The 2,490-nt window shown below is 62.3% G+C and overlaps 1 non-coding gene across 1 annotated transcript; it reads right to left on the reverse strand.

Annotated features, from left to right (window-relative positions):
- Window positions 1–1,454: 1,454 nt before the first annotated feature.
- On the reverse strand, window positions 1,455–1,573 carry LOC131866715 (5S ribosomal RNA). The gene has a single exon (XR_009365315.1). It is a non-coding gene; the product is annotated as a 5S ribosomal RNA (ribosomal RNA).
- Between the last annotated feature and the right edge of the window lie 917 nt (window positions 1,574–2,490).

Consider the following 2,490-nt stretch of genomic DNA (forward strand, 5'->3'; position numbering starts at 1 on the left):
CCGGTTTGCCCCGGGTGCGCACCTCGCGTGCACCTTCGCCGCGGTGGGCACCTTGGCTGGGTTGGGCACCATTGAGCGCTCCGAAGTGTGCTCCAAGGTGCGCACCATGGCCCTCCAAGGTGCGCAGCATGGCGTGCACGAAGTCGGAGCCCGGTTTGCCCCGGGTGCGCACCTCGCGTGCACCTTCGCCAGGGTGGGCACCTCGGTGCGCACACCTTCTCAATGTTTTCTTGCCTTTTCTGGAAATTGGTGAAGGCAGCGCATCAAAGGTGCGCACCTCGGTGTGCTCCGAGGTGCGAACCCGAGAGCGCTCCGAGGTGCCCACGAAGTCGAAAGTCGGGTTAATTGCATTGTTTTCCCCGGGTGCGCTCCGAGGTGCGCAACATCGGTGCGCACCAAGGAGGGCTCCGAAGTGTGCTCCAAGGTGCGCACGATTCGGAGCTCGGTTTGCCCGGGGTGCGCACACCTTGGCTGGGTTGCGCACCCTTTGTGCGCTCCAAGGTGCGCACGAAGTCGGAGCTCGGTTTGCCCCGGGTGCGCACCTTCGCCAGGGTGCGCACCTTGATGCGCACGCCTTGGCTGGGCTGCGCACCTTGGTGGGCGCCATGGTGCGCACCTTTCGTGCGCTCCAAGGTGCGCACGAAGTCGGAGCTCGGTTTGCCCCGGGTGCGCACCTTGGTGGGCGCCATGGTGCACTCCGAGGTGCCCAAGATTGGTGCGCACCAAGGAGCGCTCCGAAGTGCGCTCCAAGGTGCGCAGGTGCGCGCGAAGTCGAAAGTTGGGTTAATTGTCCGGTTTGCCTCGGGTGCGCACCTTGCGTGCACCTTCGCCAGGGTGGGCGCCTTGGTGCGCACACCTTGGCTGGGCTGCGCACCCGGGCGCGCACACCTTGGCACCCGCGTTTCCTTCATTTTAAATTTTTTTTTTTTACAATCTCTCAAGTGGGAAATTCTATAATCTCAACTTTTTTTGCCTTTTCAGGAAACTTTTGAATGGAGCGCATCATTGGTGCGCTCCGAAGTGTGCTCCAAGGTGCGCACCTCTGGTGTGCTCCAAAGCTCTCTCCAGCTGCGTGCACCTGCCCCGGCCGCGCACCCGGCCCCGCCCAGCTTCGCTCACCTGTCCCGGGCGTCTGGTGCGGAACCTTAGAGTAAGAAACATCACCGTGCACCTTGGCCAACGTGCGCGACTCGACCGAGCGCGCACTGGCCGAGGTGCACACCGATTTCACCTGGGTGCGCGCGCAGCACCTCGGGCGCACCGGGGTGCGCGCACAACGCCCGGGTTGCACCGTGGCCTGTGTGCTCGGGGCGCCTCGGGTGCGCGCTCGGTGTCGCCCCCGCGCGCGCGGTAGTGCGGGCAGCGCACCCCGGCCCGGCCCGGCCCCGACGAGAACGCAAACGGGCAAAAGGTTTATTCAAATAGCATTGCGACGCCCGGCGAAAAACTAAGAAAGGGTGCAACACCGGGACTTCCCGGGAGGTCACCCATCCCAGTACTACTCCGGCCCAAGCGCGCTTAACTGCGGAGTTCTGATGGGATCCGGTGCACTAACGCTGGTATGATCGCACCCGTTATGAGCTTGTCGCAGTGTGTACTTAGCAAACCGCGACCCACGTGCGAATCCACCCCGGCCACCCACCCCCGTCGAGGTGCACACCCTCCCTCGCGAAGTGCGCCCCGTTCGCCAAGTGTGAGCCCTGCCCGGGTGCGCGCACCTTGCTAGGGCGTCGGGTGTGCACCCGGCCCGGCCTACGTGCGTGCACCTGGACGGGGCGTCGTGTGCGTGCAGTGTCCCGTCTGCAACGCGGTGCCCACACACCACCTCGGGCGCAACGACCTGCGCTCACATGTGGGCCGAGTGCACCTTGGTGCATGTTCGGGGCGCCTCGGGTGCACGCTCGATCTTGCCCCGGTGCACCAAGGCGCTCGGTTTGCCCCGGGTGCGCACTTGGTGCAAGGTGGGCACCCAAAATAGGGATCAAGCACCAAAACACAAGTTTCGGGATGCAAAATGGGACCCAAGGACCACAAATGCGTTCCAAGACCCATGATGGGTCCACGAGAACAAAAATGTGTTCCGAGACTTAATAAACAAATATTGGGTTTTAGGAGAAGAAACATGCTCTGATGCCCAAAACGAGAATCGACCCCGAAAAGGCCACAGGCCAAAAGTGGGATGCGAGACAAAAAAAAATGGGACCCGAGGACCAAAATTGGGTTCCCAGGTCGAAGACAGGGCAACCGGACAAGAAACGACCTCTAAGGCTCGAAATGAGTCCCGACGACTAAAACTTGACAAGAAGCACCCATCAGGCACCCAACTCGACACCCATGGGATGCCGACCCACCCGGGCTTCCACCTAGCACACCTTGGCACCCACCCACCCTCGCACCCAACCTCGCACCCAACTTAGCACCTTTGAACCCACATTGGCACTCACCCTGACCCTGGCACCTTGGAACCCACATTGGCACTCACCTTGACCC

This window comes from Cryptomeria japonica, unplaced genomic scaffold, assembly GCF_030272615.1.
Source record: "Cryptomeria japonica unplaced genomic scaffold, Sugi_1.0 HiC_scaffold_153, whole genome shotgun sequence".
Lineage (NCBI taxonomy): Eukaryota > Viridiplantae > Streptophyta > Pinopsida > Cupressales > Cupressaceae > Cryptomeria > Cryptomeria japonica.